Source organism: Octodon degus, unplaced genomic scaffold (genome assembly GCF_000260255.1).
Source record: "Octodon degus isolate 3935 unplaced genomic scaffold, OctDeg1.0 scaffold00117, whole genome shotgun sequence".
NCBI classification, from domain to species: Eukaryota; Metazoa; Chordata; class Mammalia; order Rodentia; family Octodontidae; genus Octodon; species Octodon degus.
In genome coordinates this window covers 189,503-211,455 of record NW_004524693.1, presented here as the reverse complement: position 1 = coordinate 211,455, position 21,953 = coordinate 189,503, and the positions used below count along the sequence as shown (strand labels likewise).

The 21,953-nt window shown below is 40.6% G+C and overlaps 1 protein-coding gene across 1 annotated transcript in view; it reads left to right on the top strand.

Annotated features, from left to right (window-relative positions):
- Positions 1 to 2,346: 2,346 nt before the first annotated feature.
- The window catches only part of Pls3 (plastin 3), a 110,818-nt gene continuing 91,211 nt past the window's right edge, over positions 2,347 to 21,953 (top strand). Inside the window, exon 1 of the mRNA XM_023699913.1 lies at positions 2,347 to 2,447. The gene's annotated coding sequence lies outside the window, so the exon portion shown is untranslated. The remainder of the gene's footprint in view (positions 2,448 to 21,953) is intronic.

Here is a 21,953-nt window from a genome sequence, read left to right as displayed (position 1 = left end):
AACTCAGGCCCTTGCGCTTGCCAGGGAAGCGCTTATTCTACTGAGACGTCTCCCCGAGCCCCACAATCCAGAGCTTTGACAGAGTTTTTAAAAGAGCAAAATATGAAACTATGAGTCTTAAAATTGGGTAACACAAAGGTAGCTTAGTTACATCAAATTGGATATCTTAATAGTACTCATTAAAAAGGAGTTCTACCTGGATTAAACAGGAATCGCAACTAGAATTCAAGTATGTGCTTCTGTGCATAAAGTACACTATCTGCTGCAAAGTTACTGAGACAGTAAGTCACTCTATCCCCTGTACGTCTGATGGTTGCGAAAGTATGGACTGTACCACTTACTATTAAAATAGAAAAGTCTAACATCTTCGGTGTTAGTGATGATCAAAGAATTTTATTAAAGTAAAGCTTCCATGTAAGCTTTGGTAAATAAGAAATACAAACATGTAAATACCATATGCATAGAATTTTTACATTTTGACTTGTTATAAGTGCTAAAACTTAAAAAGCAAACCAAAATTAAGTACTAAGGTTAAATGAGACAAATAAAGCTTCACTGGGAGACAAGCAGTCCCCTCAGGCCATTGTTATTGTAATTTACATTTAAAAGCAGGTAGATGCTCTCCAAGGGTGGCTGGCAGACACCATAAAAGGTGAAGACTGGTGTACCCCAGTGTAGCTAGAAATTTTTTTTTTTTTTTTTTTGTGGAACTGGGGATTGAACTCAGGCCCTTGCGCTTGCCAGAGAAGCGCTTATTCCACTGAGCCATCTCCCCAGCCCCTGTAGCTAGAAATTTTATGTAAAGAATTCCCAAAACTATGCCAACCCTTGAACCAATTCCTGAGAAACTAGAAATCTCATTTTAGAGACTATTGTCAATGTATGTGACAATGTCCGGCATGTTTGATCCAACCCAAACATGTGGAGATTGGTATTTCTGTACTGACCCAAACCTGATCCAGTACAAAATCTCTTAAATAAAAATGCAATGTTTCTGAAAGCATGATTGCCCTTTCATTTCTTTTTCACCTTCCTGTGCCTTTCATAAGTTCATCCAGTAAGTTAATCATTAATTAATATTTAATGAGGCTTTCGCCCAGTACCCAAACCTTTTCTGGTAGTGTGGCCTTTGGGCACTGGGTGGACTCTTCTGCTCCTCCTGCCCTGACAGGGGAGCCCTGACACTCACTACAGGTTAATTTCTCTAAGAAAACTCATAATAGCAAACCAAGTGAGGCTTTCCTTTACAAGAGCATTCAATCTTTGTGTTTCTCTTAATTTGGCATTGTCCTGTTGTATGCAAAATGGGCCTTAACTGAAATAATTTTTAAAATTTACAAAACTTCTGAAGTGCCTCTGTTCTGAACAAAAATGTTGTTGTGACTGCAATAGGAAAGAGCTTAGACTTTTCCTACAGCTGTCCCACAAGCCAGCTTCTTGACCTGACCCTGAAGAATGCCTCAGACTCCGGCCCTCCCAAGCTGATTTTGGAACAGGGATGAGCCAAAGGATTGGAATGCAGATAAGGAGGGGAAACCTCTGCATGCATTAATGAAAGAGGTCAGCTATGACAAGGAGGCAGTCTCTTAGGCAGAAGAATAGAGGAAATGGTATGCTGGGAAGCTGGAGCAATCTCCAGGTTTTCTCTGGCCAAAAGAGATTGATTAGTGAGAATCAAGTGGAACCAAGGAGTGGAACCCAGTGACTTCCACCACCCGCTCCCACCTCCACCTCTTACTCCTTTCCCGGACAAACCTACCAGACAGGTGATTTGGGGCAACAATTTACTTTGATGGAAATCAAAAGCAGGAGAGCCCTGCCTTGCCTGTTATGCTCTCTTCACTTCTCAAAGAAAGGGAGCATTGCTGAGGTTTCTCTAGGCGTCCTTTGGCACCTACGCAGATGTAAGCAGACGAAACCAGCACTGTCCCTCCTTTCCCACGAGAGATTCTCTTAACGACTCCAGGAGCAACTGTTTCCCCCTCCACCACAGACATAAATAGGTGGTGTTCAAATTCAACCACCGACATTTGCATCTTTTCCTTTTTTCCACTAATTTTTTTGAGCACGTACTTCAAGCCAAGCATCGTGAACGTCTCTCTCTTAGCCCAAGCAGAGTGGGGAGAATTAGGTGAAGCAGTACAATAGCTGCTCCTTGCCTCAGAGCTACACTTCCCATCCCTTTGGGTGCTCATCCCAGTGCCCATTCTCCCAGCTCCCCACCCCAGTTGATGTGACAGGCTTGTGGCCCAATCCCCTTCCTGGTTCCCAGGCCGACTGCTAGCACCACCCGAGCCAATGGCGGCGGCCGCAGGGCGGAGGGGGCTGGCAGCAGGGGAGGGAGCGCTGGCTTTAGAACCGCAGCCGCAAACATTCCAAGGGGCAGAAGTTGCCGGAGTGCGCTGGTCGGAGGTTGTCGGGCCAGGCTGGGGACTCTGCGACTTCACGTAAGTGGTTCGCAGGCCCGGGGGGCGAGTTTCCTGGGCACGGGCGGGAGTGGGACCTGAGGAGAGCATCTCAGGAAACTCAGCAGGAACGCGCCTCGCACCGCGGAGCGGGGACTGGGCACAGGCGAGGTCGGAACCCTTGCAGTCAGAGCCCCGGAGCTCTCTGGCGGTCGCGCGCTGCGGCCCCGGGTGGGAGTGACCGAGGGCTCCCCACCACCCGCGCGCCGGCAGCACTTCTCCCCTGTATAGGACCGTGCTTTCTCTCTAGTTGCTCTGAACTTGTTGCCCACCTCGGTCTGGAGTCCTTGACGCCAGCCCTTGCCCAGATTACCTTCCCCCGCCGTGGCCCAGAAGTGGAAACCGAGCGCCTAACTTCCCTCTGCTGTCCTTTTCCAGCTAGCGCTGTCCCCCTCCCGCCCGCCCCGACTCAGGAAATCCCGGAGCCGGCCGGCCGCGACGCCCGCATTCCCCGCAAGCCGTCTCGGGCGTCCTGGCGGGTCAGCGCCAACCTTGAGGCTCGGAGCGGGGCTGGGGTGGAGTGCCAGGGCCGGGGGAAGGAACTTGGCTGGAGCCGCCTGCCTTCTGCCTGCTTCCCTCCCTTGCCAATACCCAGAGCGTCGTGATCGCACCGCGGCTCCCTATGAGTAAGCACTTTTTTCTTTTCAGAAGCACAACATCCCCAGGCCAGGGGCAGCCCCTTTCCGTTCTCCTCTCCTGGGACTTCGCGCCGCGTGTCTGCTCCCTGCCTAGCTACTTTGGCTTTGCAGCCCGGAGCGTGCGGTCGCGGCTGCATCAGCCCGAGACCTCTCTGGGCTCCCTGGGAAGCAGAGCAGAAGGGAGCGGGTTAAATCGCCCCTTCCCCCGCACAGCTGCACTTGGCCCGTGTTTACTTTTCTCCACCCGCGGTACTTAAGCGCTCTAACGAGGGGCTGGGGGCGCCGACCACCCCCGCCCTGGCTTCCCGCCAGTCCCGAAGTTGCCGCCGCCACCGCCACAGCTGCCGCAAAGTGCTGGCGGATCCTACAGCCCGCCAGGCTCCAGACGCGAGCTGGCCCTAACTCGGGCAGTGGAGTGGGCTAAATAGCAGCTGACACTTCCTGTTCGTGATGGTTCTTCCTTCGCACCTGAGCTGTTCGACATCCCCAGTGGTGCACAACGTCCAGCTTGGGAGTGAGTTGGGGCGTCTCGCCATTTAGGATCAGGCACGCGACGCTGCGGGTGCCCGGCCTGCTGGGAAAGTAGCGGAGGGGGAAGCGGAGCGTGGCTTGCCACAGTAAGTAGGAAATGCAGTGAAATTAAAAACTACTGAGGAGTAGGCACTCAGTGCACACGAATGTCAAAATGTACTGCTTTTAGGAGAATAAACTTGACGCCTGAGGTGCAGTTCATAGTGAATTCCTAGTAAGTGGCCGCAGTCCCACCCAGGCCAATTGGCATTAAGCCTCGGATGCCCCTAGGGTAATGGTCACATGGCATCTTTTGACTTTAAAAATGGAATGTAATGGCTGAGGCCCATATTCCAAAAACTCTGCGAGGAGGAGGGGGGGGTGACCTAGCCTCCACTCGAGGGAATTCTTGCCTTTGGATGAGCGCAACAGAAAGGGAATTTGATGCTCCAATTTTATCCAAAATGAAAATAGGAGCTGTTTTAAAAATAAAGTCTTGATTTTTTTTATGGCTTTTTGAAATTTAAAAAATATCTTTTTCATTATTTCCTAGGAAAATTGTCCTACTACTCTGGCCCATGACATTCCTAAATGCTAGATTTGAAGCTATGTTCCATAAGACAGAGTTTTCCTTTTTAAAAGATCTACCCATATCCTTGTTCTGGCCTATAATTTAGCTGAACCATTCTATATATTGGGCATCTGCTTAAAGATGCTGGATAATTCCTTGAATAAATTAACCATCAGTTATTAGTGGTTTAGAATGAACCTAACCAGACATCATATTCAAAAATAGTGGGCACTAAGTTTGGCAAGCAAATAGAGTTGGGTGGGTGTTTACCTGTCGGTGGTATGGTTAGAATAACGAGAGGACCTGAAATAACCTTCCCATATTGCCCTGTACCAGTCCCTGTGTCCCAGGTTAAGGTGACTGCTGGGAAAGCGTGGCACTTTTGCTGTTTAGATAATATACTGTGGAGGAGTACGGAAACAGGCAGAGCAATCTCCAAGAGCAACAGTTTAAAAGCTTTACTTATTTGCAAAAAAATGGATTAGTTAATACAGTCTTAAAAACAACTAAGGCGGAAACTGTAAAAATGAAATTGAGAATATTTGGGAGAATTTGGCTTTGTGTTTTTTGCCCCAAGTCCTTTTTATTTACAATAGTCACCTCTGAATGACTTGAGGACTGCATTTTGATGCTTTGCACAGGCATCTGAGCCCGAAAGCAAGAAGTACCAAAAAACATGTAGTTCTAACCTAATAGCGCAGATTGGCTGGAAATGGATTTACACTGTACTGGAACTACTAGAGTTAACTAAACTGGTAGATAGACCACCCCAAGTGGATGTGAAGTGACAACATAATTTTAGAGCTTCTAACAAATGCTTAACCTTAAAAACAAACAAGGTACTATTATCCAACTAGGTTACAGCAGTAGAAAAATAAATTATCTTTTTTTCTTTCATCTCTTCTTTCAGTCTCCTTTTTACTTTTCTTGACACTGGGGATGAAACCTGAGGCCTTGTACATGCGGGCAAGCACACTATGGTTGAGCTACACCCCCAGCCCCATGAGACAGTTCTGTTTCAAATGCGGTGAAATCATATCAAGACAGAATCATCACTAGGCTCTAGCCCACACCATTTCCTTGCCTTTGTTTGATCATACATTTAAAACCACCCTCAAGGGCTAGGAGTACAGCTTAGCAGTACAGCATCTGCCTGGTGTGTGCAAGGTCCTGGGTTCAATGCCCACTTCTGCCAAAAAAAAAAAAAAAAAGACCAACCCAACAAAAAGTCAAAATGAAGTAAAAAATGAAGTCCATATTCCTGATTTCATTTGTTAGTGACACATTTTTAGTAAATTTGTTGAGTTGCGAGTCTAATTCTTAGTTTCTACTGTTAGGTATAGCCACACCACCCTCTTTGCCTGAGATGGTAAGGTGAATACATTGTATTCTGCCTTGACTTGACATAATCAGCATTAAAGTCCAAAGGCTTTAGCCTGATGCTCTTTAGATTTAATAGCTAAAACTGACTAACTTTATAGCATTTTGGGAAGAACTAATTATAGCTGCTGAGTAATATTGTGAGATTAGCCCCCATCTACAAATGGGCACAGACACATTAAACTTGACTATTTATACTGGCAGAATGTCACTATGCAGGGCACTATCAGAAACGCAATGAAATTTCTCTCCTAGGCAAACATTATAACTATTACTGAAAAGGGCAGCCTTACATAGTACTCTAAAGTGATTCTATTTGGTGAAGCTGACAGGGAAAAAAGAAGAAAATCCACTTGCTGTTATTGCATGATTCTGATTTAGGCATTATTTCTGTTTTTTCACAGAATTTATTAAAATAATGTTTTAGCACATATGATATGAATTTGTGTTTGATCTGGTGTAATCTAGGTGGAATGTATGTTCCATGTCATATCTTGATTTTGCTGTTTGGTACAGATTCTAAAATGGACTAGTGGGCTGAGCAGATTGCTCAGTGGTCTAAGTGTCTGCCTGGCAAGCACAAGGGCCTGGGTTCCGTGCTCATTACTGCATGACATGTGGGTGGGGTGCTGGACGCCTGTAATGCCAGCGCTGGGGAGGCTGAGACAGGAGGGTCATTGCGAGTCTGAACTGTGTAGAGTGTAGAGAGACCCTGTAACAAATAAATAAACAAATAAAAAATAATAAAAAATAAAACTGGTATAAAATAATTTTGTTTCTGTATTTTAGGGAAGGGTCTACAGGGTGTTCAGGGTCCCACTACTAGACTGGACTCGTAGTGATTCTTCTGTATACAGCCTCCCAAGAGATGGGATTACAGGCCCCACCATGTCCAGTCTCAATCCCCATCTCAGTGCGCCCCGGGGGCAGGGCAGGGCAGGGCAGATGCAGCAGGCCCTGAGGTTGAACCCCCGGCCCCTGCGCCTGTTTGCAGGAATTTTAATCCCTTGAGTTGAGCTATTTGGTTGGCCCTTAAAATAAAATTTTAAAATGAATATCTCTCAATAACAGGACAATTTGATTTTAGAATCATTTCATACCGCCTCATGACCTTTTCTTTTTGTGAAAACTGATGGTTTTTTTTTTTTTTTTTGGAACTGGGGATTGAACTCAGGCCCTTGCACTTCCCAGGCAAGCGCTTATTCTACTGAGCTCTCTCCTCAGCCCTGTGAAAACTGATCTAAAGGGGAAACTTTTTTTTTTAATTTTATTTATTTATGTGTGTGTGTGTGTGGCCAGCTCAGCCCACCAGGGGGCGGGGCCGTCTGGCATGTGGTGCTGGGGATTGAACCGTGGTCCCTATGCTTTGCTAAGTTTGTTTTAAGTAGGTGCTTTAGACCACTGAGCCATCTCACCAGCCCTAAAGGGGAAACTTTTGATCTATGCAAATAATATAACTCAGGTTAGAAGAAAACAGCTGGGTCATGATTTGAGTCTGCATAATTGTTCTAGAGAGCAATCTATTGTGTAATGTATATTCATTGTATTTGAGGCACCAAAAGCGTTCTGAATGCATTACAATGTTGGAAATTTATTTATTGTTGATTTTGTTTTGTTTTTTGAAACAACGTCTCACTATGTAGTTCAGAATGACCTGGAACTCACTACGTGCTGAGATGGAGATTGAGACTGGGCGTGGTGGCGCGTGCCTATAATCCCAGCTCTTGGGAGGCTGCAAACAGAAGAATCACTACGAGTCCAATCTAGTAGTGAGACCCTGAACACCCTGTAGACCCTTCCCTAAAATACAGAAAAAAAATTATTTTATACCAGGCTTGGAAGTTCTGGTAATCCTCCTGCCTCAGCCTCCCAAGGCTGGTATTGCAGGTGTGTACTACCATGCCTCACTGGTATGAGAGGCGTGGATTTTAGATATCAGTGATTACCAATGTCTGTCTTTAGTTATGACTGGGCTTTGGTTAAGGTTACAGAAACTCCCACTAAGAAGATAACAATGTACAGTGTATTAACTATCAAAACTGTCCTATTAATCAGCTGTGAAACTGTCTCATTCATATTTATTTCTCAATAAAAAAAAAATATATATATATATATATATATATATATATGGTTATAGAAACTCTCTAATCATTAAGTGACTCATCATAGGTGGATTGACTTATTTTACTTATGGAGAGACAATTTCAAAAATTCCCAGTGAGGGCCAGCCAAATAATAGCTCAGCGGATTAAAGTGCCTGCAAGCAGGTGCAGGGCTGGGGCTTCCATCCTGCACCTGCCGTGCTGACCCTGCCCCCGGGTGAGTTGAGACAGATGGCAATGAGACTGGGCGTGGTGGCACGTGCCTGTAATCCTAGCTCTTGGGAGGCTGTAAATAGGCGGATCACTCTGATCTAGTAGTGAGACCCTGAACACCCTGTAGACCCTTCCCTAAAATACAAAAGAAAAAAAATCACAATAAATTTAAGGCTATAGTTCTGAATTTTGCCATATTCTTAGCACTTGAAGGAAAAATGTGAGTATGGACTGTTCCAGGGATGAGGCAGAAAATACTAAGGGAGACGTATGTTAAACTTTGGTTTCAGAGAAACTGGATTTTATACATGGCTCCACCACTGACTCACAGTTTAACCTAATAATTGAAAATTATTATTTATTTACTTATTTATTTATTGCAATACTGGGAATTGAACTCAGGACCTTGCACTTTCCAGGCAAGCATTTAAGCAACTGAGCTATATCCCCTGCCCTAAGATTGCTTTTTTTTTTTTTTTTTTTTTTTTGGCTGAACTGGGGATTGAACTCAGGCCTTTGCGCTTGCCAGGGAAGTGCTTATCCATTGAGCCATCTCCCCGGCCCCTAAGATTGCTTTTTAAAAACACTTATAATCTGACTTCTTCCAGTTATATTTATCAGTTGATTTGTCAGTTCGGTGGGTTTTTTTTTTTTTCGCAGTACTGGAGATGGAACCAGGGCTTTGCTCGTGCTAGGCAGGTGACCTCAGCACTGAGCTATAGCCCCACACCCTGGTTTTCCATACTTCGATGCAACTGTATTGAACCACGCTAAGTAGCTTGTTGATAAATTGATGACTATTCAGGAAGGTGACTTCCAGAGACTTATCCATGACTGATGTTAATTCTATAAAATACGGATGTACCATTAGATTTTTGGTGCAATAAATTTACTGATTTTACAATGTAAAGAAGCTTAAGTTTTCTTAAAAGCTTAGAAATGTGCTTGATGATAAGAAGGTAGTGCTGTTAATTGGAAAAGATATTGGGCATGGAATTTGGAATCTTTTAGGCTTCTGCAGCCTGGACAGATAGGTCATCTTCAGTAAATCAGTGAGGTTTTCTGTGGTCGTATCTGGGTTTTGCTTTATTTTGAAGCCATCTGTTTCCAATCTACACACTTCACAAGCATGCTGAAAGGATAAGTGAACTCTGTGAAGCCTGGGCTCTTCAGCAGACAGGTGCTATATAAATTTAAAGTACCGTAGTAGTATATCATACATATACTGAGGCCTTAACAAGAGTTTTCAGAGAGGCAGGGTGTGTGGCAAGCCCTGGGTCTAATCCCCAGTACCAGAAGAAAAAAGAAGAAGAGGGGGAAGGGGAAGAATAAGAATGCAAGAAAGAAGAGGAGGAGGAGGAGGAGGAGGAGGAGGTGGAGGATATGGAGGGGGAGGGGAGGAGGAAGAGAAAAGTTAAAGAAATGGCAGAGTTTTTTCTCATCATTTCTCAACATTTTTACATGTCTGTAAAAATTCTCTAGCCTTCCAATTTTATTTATTTACTTATTTACTTTTCCCCATCCAGTTTTAAAAAGCAAAGTCAGGGCTGGGGCTATAGTTCAGGGGAACAGCAAACCTGCCTAGCAAGCACATGGTCCTGAATTTGAGTCCCCATACCACAAAAAAAAGCAAAGGAAAAATAGTGCCAGATATAATGTGATTTTAAAATAAGAGGAATAGAGGAGAATAAAAATGTACAAGTCATACATTCTTACATTTCCTCCATCAAATATTGTGCAGAGTAGCCCATTAAAGCCATGAATTTGGTGCTTTTTTTCCTTAATTAGCTCCTAAGCAGTATTTTGGTCTCTACTGGTAATCACTACAGTCTGTTAGCTTGTCAGACTTCATTCTTAGTTTTATAATTTCCCATAATAAGAGGTTGTGTGCAAAATTGCTCATGAAATATCAATAATTTCTCCTTGCAATTGCATTTGAAAAGGGATAAGTTATAAATATGGAAAAGCACATAAGGAGATCATCTATATTTAAGGGGCATGCCATTAATAACAAAATGTGACAAGTTAATGTGGATTTTCTCTTTAAAATATATACTTATTGAACTAGATCAATCTGAGGTTATTCTTAATCTCTACTCCCAAAACTGTTAACTTGGAATTAATTTGCAATATTCTCATTTTGTAAATTATACAATGGTTCTAGAACTACCATTCTTTGCATTATTATACCTTTTGTCAGTTAAAATAATATTTAACAACATTTGTTAAAGTATCATTTCTCAACTGAGAGTACTTAATTAAAATGAAATAAGCAAAAGGCCTTGAGTGAGATGACTAGAAAATAACCAGGTATCACATCATATGAGGAGTTCTGAAGATCAGGTTCACTATTCTACTGGAAATCATTTTCTTTTGTAAAGTCTAATCTCTTATTTTTACTATCTCTGGCAGAAAGATTTAGTAGAAAAAAGACTTATAATCTTGTAACCCAATCATTGAAAATTGAACTTTAAATATCCTATCCTATGATATCATATAGACATACATATATGTGTGATACACGTGTGCGTGTTTTACTATCCATAAAATACAAAGGTAGTGGAGTAGCTTTTAATATTCATACTCTTGTGTTCTACATTATATATTCTAATTACGTAGTGTTGCATTTAGACATTCTGCTATTTACATGGGACACTGTCTTTCGTAGATGAGTGTAATTTTTAATGTTGAACCCAGGGCCTAATGCATGCTACTCATGTGATGAGCTACAATTCTAGCCAAGATGAACATAATTTTTTAAACTTTAATCTATGTCTTACTTTCCTTGTATGTACCCATTTTTGCCATTTATTCATCTTTTTGATATTTAGGGGCTAGTATCCCAAGTCAGGAGGGTTACTCTTACAGGCTGCAAGGTGTTTGCCCAAAGGTGAAAATGATATGAAGTTTTTCCCAGGGTACATTTCATTGGTATAATATATGATATGTAGGAATTAATCTACTAGCAAAGTATTACAAATAGTGCATTTCTCTGAGGCTTTGAGGATTTTTCCTTTTTTTTTTTTTTTTTTTTTTTTTTTTTGAGGCAGTTTCTCACTATGTACTCTAAGCCAGGCTTGAACTCTCAGGATGGCTTTGAACTCTTCCTCATGATCCTCCTGCCGCAGGCTGCAGCATGCTCGAGTGCCAAGATTCCAGGCAAGAGCCACCATGCCTGGCTACTTAAGATGCATTGAATCCCTTTGATTTGGATTCAAAAACTGGAAGATCATTGTAAAAATAAGAGGAAAACATGAATCTGTAATGAAAATACAATTGTATACCTGTTTATATTTTTATCTATTCAGTTCATATGGGGAAGAGATATTTTTAAAAACTGAAGACTGAGCTAGAGCTCAGTGATATGAATACTTCTTGGTGTGAATGAGGCCCTGTTCAACTCCCTGTCTCCCTTCTGAAGAAAAAAAAACAGAAAAAAAATATATGTATAAATAAACTGTATGTAAGTATAGGAGCTGTGTGAGTGCTGTGGCTTTTTTCTTGCTTTGCAGCCTTGAGGCTCAAACCCAGGGACTCACACATGCAAGTGCAAGATCTTGTAAACATTTTTTTCAAGTTATTGAAAAGTTTTGAAAGTATTATTAAATTACTGTATGATATACCATATAATGAACACCTAATGATTTCATTTGACTAATTCTATGCGTAGTACATGTAAGCTGTTTGCCTGTCCTATTGATAATGCTTAGGTGAACATCTTTGGACAAATATATTTTGTAGCTAGTTAATTATTTCATATAAGAAAAATTGCAAGACCATTTCCTTTTTATTTTATTTATTTATTTAAATGTATGTATTTGGTAGAGGGTCTCACCACACAGCTTGGACTCATAGTAATCCTCCTGTTTTCAGCCTCCCCAGACAGGCCTGTGCCACCACTCCCTGTCTCGGTGGCCGGCTCAGCACGCTCGGCTGCAGGGCGGACGTGGCTTGTGTTGCTGGGGATCAAACCCTGGTCCCTGCACTTGACTAAGCAGTTGCTTTAGTCCTCTGAACTATCTTACCAGCTCTGCCTCGATCATTTTAAAGATGAATTCCGTTGATATTATTTAAAATTTAAAGATTGGTTTAAACAAAAAGACAGGATTGGTCTGAAGGTATAGCTCAGTGGTAAAGCATTTGTCCAGCATAAATGATAACCTAGGTTCAGTCTCCAGTACTATAAAAAAAAAAAGTCTGTTCTTTATATAGCATACTCCATTATATGTGGCTTTACACTGGACCTGGGTTTGGTTAAAGTATATGTCTTTGAAATATTTTGGTTTCCTCTAAACCAGTTAATAAGTGCATAGCAAGATGAAGTAGAATCCCGTGGAGTGTACAATTATAGGAAATTCTAATTTTGGAAAGGAACTGTTAATGGAAGAAGAGAGACAGATTTGTTTTTAAGTAGTCTTCGTATATCAGGTTGCTATAAAGCTCAGTCCAGTATCCTAAAGGCAATTTTATCCTGGAGTTGGTTGTATGACTGCTGATAGGCCCTTTTAGCTCAGGCAGTCAGCCTCTCAAATTATTTTGATATGACATATTTCATTCAGGATTTTTTTTTTTTGAGACAGGGTCACACTATGTGGTTTAAACTGGTCTTGAACTCACTTTACAGCCCAAGTTGGCCTCAGACTAGTGCTAGCCTCCTGATTGCTGAGCATTCAGGTTTCTTAAGTAATATTTCATGATAGATAATGGTAAAAATTCTGATGCTACCACTTACTTTGCACCTAGTGTCAATACATATGGTGACTCCCTCAGTTACAAACAAGTGAATTACAAACATTTGTATGTTTGAGCAATTCATTATGCATTGCATGTCCACCTCAGCTTACCCCAAAGGCTCTACAGAGCCTTCCTGGGTGTTTCCCTCCTTCCTGTAGTTCATCCACCTCACCAAGGGCCTTATTAGCCTAGGCATTCCATAGTGACCCACGAGATGTGCATGACCCGAGAACACATTGTTCCAATCAGCTTTCTAATTTTGTTCTTGTTAGGGGGATCATGTATATGCTGTTTCATAGAGTGCATTTTAGCAGAAAGTATTAGTTCTGAAGGCTTTGCTGTGCCACATCTCTTTGGTATAGGGAAGATTTTGTGACTCCTCTAAACCTCGGTTTCCCTATTAATAAAATTGAGATAATACCACTTGATTTTCATTGTTTTTCTTACAATTAATAGAAACACGTTTATAGCTGTTAATATATAATAAGTGTTCATTAAATGATTACATTTACAGGTCAGGTACATTGTCCTAGGTGATCCTTGTCGGATATCTGTACCTCTGCGTTTTTCTCTACTTTGGTCTATTTCCCCTCAAATATCACCATCTAAGATAAAGAAAATAGTTAACTTTCTGTCTTATAGTTAACTTTCTGTTTTATTTGATAACATCATGAAAATACTGCTTTCTATTGCTTTTCACTGTAAATACAGAAGATTTTAGCAGTGTTCTAGGTTAAAGGAGCTTCCTTACCTCCCTCAGAAACCTGTTTATCAGGGCCGGGGAGATGGCTCAGTGGGATAAGTGCTTCCCTGGCAAGTGCAAGCGCCTGAGTTCAATCGCCACTTCTGCCAAAAGAGAGAAAGCAAGCAAGCAAGCAAGCTGTTTATCATTTAATTCATCTTTTTGAAAGGATAGGCCATCCAGCAGCTTAAAGAACTAATCTTCAAGGGAAAATTGGAAACATGATTCTTAATAAGTTACAGACTCCATTATAAACTCATTGCCATTAATAAATATAGCTTAAATAAAGATGAAAGGTAATAGGTAGGGTCAATGCCTGATTTGGGAGGAGGGGAAAAGCGTCAAGTGTCTCAGTATTTTCACTAGAGAAATAGTAGAAATGGGAACGTTAGAAAGTTGACTTTTGGGGAAAATAGAAAAGAGACAATACTGAAAATATAAAGTACTGAGGAAGGCAGAGGATTATAAATTAGGTCAATATCATTCGAGGATGACATGTGGCCTTTAGAAATGGATGAATCTTCAATTTATAATTTCCATTATTTCCTCTAATAGACACTTTCAAAATAAAAAACCAGAAAATGAAGCATACTGACACATTCTACAAATATTTTAAGCAGCTTGTAGGTCTCCAGTTTAAAGCTAAAGTTGAGTCACGTTTGCAAGTTGTTACGAATAAGATTTTATATTTTACTCTACAATGATTCAAAAACAAATACAGCCAAATTGTCGCTAAATGTATATAACCAAAAATTATACTGACAGATGTAAATCCTCAAAAATAAAAGCCAACCAGTGTGTTTGGTATTTTATCTTAAATCAAAGTGTTCCAGTTTTAGTTTGTTCTCAGAGAAAAAGCAAGCAAGAGTATATTTATAGGTGCTAACAGAAGGGGAAGTTTTTCCTTAGCTAAGAGATTTGTGTAAGGATGAAGGGAACATTGATATGTTGAGTTGAGTACCGCATGAAATACATATTATATAAAAGAAGACTGATAGGCCTTTGATTACTTTATTTTATTTATTTATTTGTTTATTTATTTATTTATTTTGCGGAACTGGGGATTGAACTCAGGCCCTTGCGCTTGCCAGAGAAGTGCTTATTCCACTGAGCCATCACCCTGGCCCCCTTTGATTACTTTAGATGGGGCCTCACTAAGTTGCCTAGACTGGCCTCAAACGTCAGCCTTCAGGTTAGCTGGGATTCCAAGACCGTTAGGTGTTAAGGCTACAAAGATAGATAATGTACACCTGCAATCTAGTGGAAGGGAAAAGTAAAAAGTAATATCGGATGTCATGAAGCCTAAAAATATTGTTACATGTAGAAAATGAGCTTAAATATGAACCTTTTCTCTTAACTTATAATATTTTCTAAATTTAAAACATGTGCAAACAAAGATATTCATTTATAACCCAACATAATCAAATCTAAACTAAGAACAAATCATATTTAAACATTGTTATTTCTTTGCAATAATTATTGTATCCTAAAAAGAAAGAAAGGGAAGGAAAAAGAGTCTACTTTGAGTTAATTTTACTTAAATAGGACATTGCATAGCCTATAAATGAAGGTCAGCAGACACCAGTGTCTTGGAATAAAATAGCCCTTTGGCAAGAAAATGAGCCACACCCCATTTAGTTTTTACAAAAATAAAATTCTTTCCAGCTTTACTAAATTGTAGAAGTTGCGCGCAGCATGTGCTTCTGCAGTAGTCGGCTCTGCAGCTGTGGAAATAGCCATGTATGCAGGAGCCCTAAAAGACAGACCTACTTGCTGTTAGGTGCACAGCAGATCTCATACTCTGTGGGGTGGTTCTCTGTTCAGTTTTGTCTTCTTCATGGATAACAAGTAACAGTACAGATTGCTGATGCCTTAATTTCCTGCCTTGAACTTCATGATTGCTATAAACATTAAACGGGACAGGAAAACCTAGGATTTCAAGTCTGATGATAGTTTCTTCAGGTAAGAGGGGATCAAAGCAAGGCCCTCTGTCTGCTAAATATGTTTTTTTTTAAGGGCAGTAATAAATTCCTGCCATGTATTGTGGAAAAGAGGTGTACTTAGGAGGATTAAGGAAAGAAGCTCTGAGGAAAGGCTCTAGACTACTAGTTTTCTTCATAGAAGCCTGACATATAGCAGGTATGCATAGGGGATTAGTTCCAGGAACAACCTTGGATAGCAAAATCCTCAAATTTGATGACAGTTAAGCTTCACTGTCAACTCATTTGGTTTGGAAGCCATCCAAGGAATTAGTAAAGCAGACACCTGTGTCTATCTCGGTGTGACATGGAGGTGTGACTTTTAGTGCTATATAAATAAATGTCCTAGCCCCTTCTCTGGTGCTGCCCCCTGCTCTTCTTCCTATGAGCTCAGCAGCTTCATTTGACCACTCTTTTCTGCCGTAATGTTCCTGCCTTGCTGGAGCCAACCAATCACTGACTGAATCCTCCGAAACCGTGAACCAAATAAATCTCTTTCTTAAGTTTTGGGTGTTGACTATTTTGTCTCAGCAATGAGAAAGCTGACAAAAACAGATACCAATGGGGCTGGTGAGATGGCTCAGTGGTCTAAAGCACCTATTTAGAACAAGCTTAGCAAAACACAGGGACCGCGGTTCAATCCCCCAGCACCACATGCCAGCCAGCCCTGCCCCCTGGTGGGCTGAGCTGGACACACACACACACACACACACACACACACACACACAAATTAAAAATAAATAAATAAATAAAAAACAGATACCAAGTCCCTCATATGAAATGGTGGTATGCGTCTGTAATCTCAGCACTCTGGGAGGCGGAGACAGGAAGAGCATGTCTTTAAGCCTCCCGTGGACAGTTTATAAACTTAGTGAGATACTTTCTCAAAAAGAAATATTTTAAAGGACTAGGTATGTAGCCTTGGGTTCAATCTTCAATACTGATGGGAAAAATACGTTGCATATGCACTTAAACTACATGTGTTCTATTGTGTACTTTTGTCCTTGGTGCTGAGAACTGACCACAAGTCCTTGCACATACTAACCATGTGCTGTACCACTAAACTGTATCTCCAGTACTCTCCTGTTACTCACTTAATGCTTAATAAAAAGTAAATGCTACATACATGAATCTTATAGTGTAATAGACATCCACAATAAAACCTACTTTTTTGTAAAAACTAAATTTATGTCTGTATGTATTACACAGAAATGGTGTCTAACTTTTGGGGGAAGATAACTTGAAGGGGAATAGATGGGTTAAATGGAATTTCTATTTTATTTTTTTTTATTTTTTCCCATAATTGGAATTTCTATTTTTAGCTTTCTGAGGAATCTCCATGCTGATTTCCGTAGTGGTTGTACAAATTTATATTCCCATAGAAAACATAGGAGGATGCCCCTGCTATCCTTAACCGCACTTGCTAGTTGTTGTGTTCTTGATAATAGCCGTTTTAACTGGTGTGGGATGGAATCTCAATGAAGTTTTTATGTGCATTTCTCTGATGACTAAAAATGGTGAACATTTTTTCATATATACTTGATAGCCATTTGTATCTCTTTGAGAAGTGTCTGTTCAATTCACTTGCCCATGTATTGATTTACTTTGAGTATTTATGCTGTTTTATTGGTCTACATGTCTGTTTTTACACCAGGATTATATTGGTTTTTTTTCTGTGACTTTGTAGTATAACTTGAAATCCCACATTGTAATGCTTTTCACATTGCTTGTTTTGCTCAGAATGGTTTTGAGTACTTTGGATCTTGTGTGTGACCATAAGAATTTTAGGTTGTGAAGACATTTGGTGGTATTTTTATAGACATTGCAATTCAGTATTTATTACTTTTGGTAGCATGCATTTTAATTATATTAATTCTGCTGATCCATAAACAAGGGGCATCTTTTTATTTTCTAATATCTTCTCCAGTTTCCTTCCCTCCCCCCCTTTTTGTCTTTTTGACTTTGAGACAAAGTTTCGCTATGCAGTTCAGGCTGGCCTTGAACTCACTTCGTAGCCTGGGCTGACCTTGAACTTGCAGCTGTCCTGCCTCAGCCTCCCAAGTGCTAGGATTACTCAATTTCTTTCTTCATTGTTCTGAAATTTTCATTAGATTTTCAGAATCTCTTACATTCATGGTTGGCATGATTCCTAGTTTTCTCTTGAGCTATTATGAATGGAATTATATTCCTGATTTCTTTATCAGCAGGTTCATTATTGACATATTGTAAGCCTATTTATTATTGTGTTAATTTTTCCTGCTTTTTAAAAATATTTTTGATTAGCAGATTATCTGAACTCATAGATGTAGAACCTGCAGGCATGAAAGGTTGAGATAGTTAAATAAATAGGAAAAAAAAATAGAAGTGTAGATATAATGTTCCAAAGAATTAGCTGGGCAGGATGGTACATTCCAGTACAGGGAGGGCTGAGGTAGGAGATCTTGAGTTTGAGGCCAGCCTGGACTACTAAGAAACATCATCTCAAAAAAAAAAAAAAAAAAGTTAAAAATAGATGGCTATGTATTGTCATTACTGATAAAGATTAAATTAGGGAGCTGGAGGTGTAACTTGCATGCTGGATGCCCTGGGCGCCACCCCTAGCACAAAGAGAGAAGGAAAGGAGAGAAAGAACTAAAGTGAGAACGCTTAAAGAGAAAGCAGCAACTTATGAATTTCACTAAATAAAGTACATAATGATGCAAGCGTATGAGAAGCCTAAACAAATGGCTTTCTCTATTTTTAATTAAGTTTACTGACATATTTTAAGTATAGCTACTGATTATATTCAACATAGGGAATTTGTATGTATAATAGTATATCTTGATTCCTCAATTTCTCCCTATTCTCTTCTCCTTCCTTCAACCACACTTCCCCTCCTTACTTGCAAAAGCTGTTTCCATGTTTTTCCTCATTGCTTTTCCTTTTCCCTTCCTTTCTTTCCCACCTCCCTCCTCCTTAGTTCCCCTTTCTATTTTAACATTTTTTCCCTATTTCACAATATCTGTTATACATTTTGGCCCTATTTACACTTTTGGTTTCTCACACCAGAGAAACAATGTGATATTTACACGTGTGTGTTCAATTTATTTCACTTAAGATTATAGTCTCAAGGTGCATCCATTTAGCTAGAAATGTCTTGAGTTTATCCCTCTTTAAGGCTGTGTAGTATCTCATTCTATAAAGAAACCCCACATCCTCATCCACTTATCAGTGTAATGGGCATTTGGGTTGTTCACAAAATTTCGCTATTACAAACTGCCACTACAAACATGGACGTGTGTGTATCACTATGGTACGATGCTTCTAATTTTGTAGGGAGGGTACTAAGAAAGGAAATAGCTGAGTCAAATGGGACCTCTAGTCATAGCTTTTGGAGGAATTGCCACATATTTCCACAGTGGTTGCAGCAGTCTGCACTCTCACCCACAGTGGAGAAGGGTTCCTTTTTCCCCACAGCCCGCCAGCATTTGTTACTGGTTGATTTATTATATCATTTGTGTTATCTCCTGCTTTTTTATGGACTCCTGTGAATTTTACTTTATTCTTCTTTGCATCATCTAGCAGCTGCTGGATTGATTTCTCATTGGCCCTAAATATTTTTAAGAAATCTGGGCTGGGGATATAGCTCAGTGGCATAAGCACCTGCCTGGCAAGCACAAGAACCTGAGTTTAATTCCCAGTCCAAAAAAAAAAAAAAGGAAGGAGAGAGAGAGAGAGAGAGAGAGAGAGAGAGAGAGAGAGAGAGAGAGAGAGAGATCTAAAACAGGGATGAGGAAAAGGACAAAAAAAGGGGAAAAGATATATTTCTGTATATATGCAGGATAATTTGGATAATTGTACTGTGGATTTGTGGTAGTCTTTTTTTTTTTTGGTGGAACCGGGGATTGAACTCAGGCTCTTGCGCTTGTCAGGAAAGTGCTTATTCCACCAAGCCATCACCCCGGCTCCTCTGGTAGTCTTATTAAAAGGAGCAGTTAAATGCTTAAACTTTATTTCCTAAAAATGTCTTATAATGTTTTTAACCAATCTTTCAGGTTTATATCTGGTAACCTAAACAACTAATTTGAAGATAACATTATGCAATACAACAACCATTGTCAAATTCCTATTGCTTTGTTAAATGAAACTGTGCATTGTTCCTAATTTTTTTTTACCATTTTGTATTCTTGAATTTTTTTTGTTTTTTGGCGGAACCGGGAATTGAACTCAGACCCTTGCACTTCTCAGGGAAGCACTTATTCTACTGAGCCATCTCCCCAGCCCTCTTGAAAAATTTTTCAAAATTTTTTTGTGATCGCAAACCACAAACCTGTCTTCTATGTCTGAGCATCTCTCCTCACGTTACTTTATTCTGCTATGTATACTTTCAGTGGAAGTTTTAGTTTTAGTCTCGTGATTATCTGCTTGAATCTGTGTTATGGATTCCATTGCTTTTTTAGTTTTAATTTTTTAATGTTTTTGTGTATTAAAAATAATTATATTTTCAAAAGAAAAACAAGAACAAAGACAAAACAAAGCAACAAAAGCAATAAAATGATACAGAATTTCAAAACAAGAATAGGAAATTAACAATGGTTGTTACATCACTTCTTTATGTATTTGGTACAGGGTCTCACTATGCAGCTCAAACTCATAGTGATACTTCTGTTTTCAGCTTTCGCAGTGCTGCAATTACAAGCATGCACCACTACACCTGGTCTTGGCAGCCGGCTCAGCATGCCCAGGGGATGGGCTTGTGCTGCACGTGGTGCCAGGGATTGAATCCTAGTTCCTGTACTTGCCTAAGCAGGAACTTAGTCTGGTGAGCTATCTCACTTGCCCCACATTATATATTGTTATCATCAAATTTGTTGCTCAGATTGCCAGATATAGGTATGCAAGATTGATCAACAATTAATCATGGGCTATTCATTTCAATAAACCAGTACAAATTACTAGTTCAATTATCTTAGCTGTCTTGTATGCTGGATTTCATTTCTTACCTATGTTGGGCATTCATGGCTTTCATCATTTTCCTACACTCTATTTTTTTTTAACCTATATCTGCTCTCGAGTCACTATACAAGCTTTTCATTGTGGTCACTATCTCTGTAGTTACCTGAGAAATTATTTAAGGTTTGAGTTTTTTCATCTGCTTTGTTGCTACCACTTCAAAGAAGCCAGGTGGGTGGCTTTCAGACTGTCCTATCTCATTGCTCCCTGGGTTGGCCTTTGGTGCTCTGGCTATCAGGTTGCATTTCCTTGCAGTATCTTCTCATTTTCTATTTTTTTAGTTTAATTCCTGACTTAAAGCTTGTAAATTGTGTATGGTGGGTAGCTTTATTGCTACTATTTAGTACCCCTAAGACATGACTAATTCTCAAGGTGTAGCTGGCTTTTGTGCGATCCAACCTCTTCAATTTATTGGAGATGAGGAATTGTTGCCTACTTGGCCCAGCCCCCGGTTCCTTGGCACTGGCTCACAGTATTTTCTGTGACCTTTAGGCAACCTCGGTCTTGGTGTGCCAAGAAGAACAGCTGGTTAGAACGATTATGCCACTTTGGCTAAAGTAGTATAATCAGCAATAACAATAGTATAAAACAGAGCCTAGAAAAGGACAAACTTAATTTGCCACTTGACAAAATTGAAAATCCAGAAAATTGTATGCAGTAAATAAGCCCTCAATATGCCAACTTTACCCCCAGGAGACAATATATAAAAGGGGTTAAGGGGAAAAATAAAGAAATAGAAGGAGAGGAAAAGATGAGAAGCAAGGCTAGAGGATCACACAAATTTTGGGAAACTGGTGTAGAAGACAGGAGGAAAGAGAGAAGGAAATTAAAAGCAAGAACAGAATGGAACAACCACCACAAAACTAGAGACAATGTTCATACTCAGACAAAAAATAAGAGCAGACAATGAAGAAAAAAAATGAAACAAAACAAAAACCAAGAAAACAGAAAAAAGATGTTCGCTTCAAGGTTTGTCTGTTGTCACTGGTGTCAACATGTGGAGCTAGAGTGCAGACCCATGTCCGTGTATCTCAGCAAGACTGCACCTTTATTTCCCTTAAAGTTCAGGCTGATTTCTGGCTGTGAGACTGGAACCAAACCCAATCAGTCTGTAGCAGTCAGCCCAGCTTCTTTGGGTGTGAACGCATGTGGGAGCCACTAGATAAAGCCAGCAATGGTTCTGAGTTTGGAGCTCAGTTGGCCCCTTTCCAAGATGGCTCATGGTCAAATGCCCTCTCTGGCACTGGCGGGACAGCCAAATTCTGCTGCACTCCCCAGCCAGCGCAGTCCACGGCATCCATTCCTCAGTCGCACTGCTGCATCTCTCCATAGAGGCCTCTGGAGTGGCCAGCGTTCGCTATGTGTCTGCGGGTCTGAACTGGGTCCCATCTCAGGAAGAAGGTACCACCTGCCACCTCCTTCAGTGAAGCTTGTCTCTTTATTCTTTTGGGGGCTTCCATTCTCCCTTCAGAGCCTTCCTGGCTCTAGGGGACCCACTTCCCTCCTTCTCTGTGTCTGGACAGCAAATCTCAGAGACTGTTTCTCTGCTGCTTATCACTCTGCCATTTTTCTACTGGTTGATTTCTTTTTTCTTTCTATTTTATTTATTTGTGAGTGTCTGTGTGTG